We start from the raw sequence: 290 nt of genomic DNA on the forward strand, positions 1-290 counted from the left end.
GATACCATTCCCACTGCAACCATTTCACCCTAATAACGAAACCGCAACAAAATAATGGCCCAAAATCCTGCAAAACACCTAAGGCATCAACATCAAAACAAGAGGAACAAACAAGGCGTCCTCACAATCCTTCACAAAAACCGTAACACACAAAAGTGCCTCATAACTCCTCATGAAGACGGATTGGTTCACTTTATCTACTCACAGAAAGCTTCCTGTCACCCCCTTTTTCCGTCCTCTAACATGCGTACCCAAAAGTCCCACTGCCGCAATAAACACAGGACTTCCAT

The sequence above is a fragment of the Penaeus monodon genome, chromosome 21, assembly GCF_015228065.2.
Source record: "Penaeus monodon isolate SGIC_2016 chromosome 21, NSTDA_Pmon_1, whole genome shotgun sequence".
Taxonomy (NCBI): domain Eukaryota; kingdom Metazoa; phylum Arthropoda; class Malacostraca; order Decapoda; family Penaeidae; genus Penaeus; species Penaeus monodon.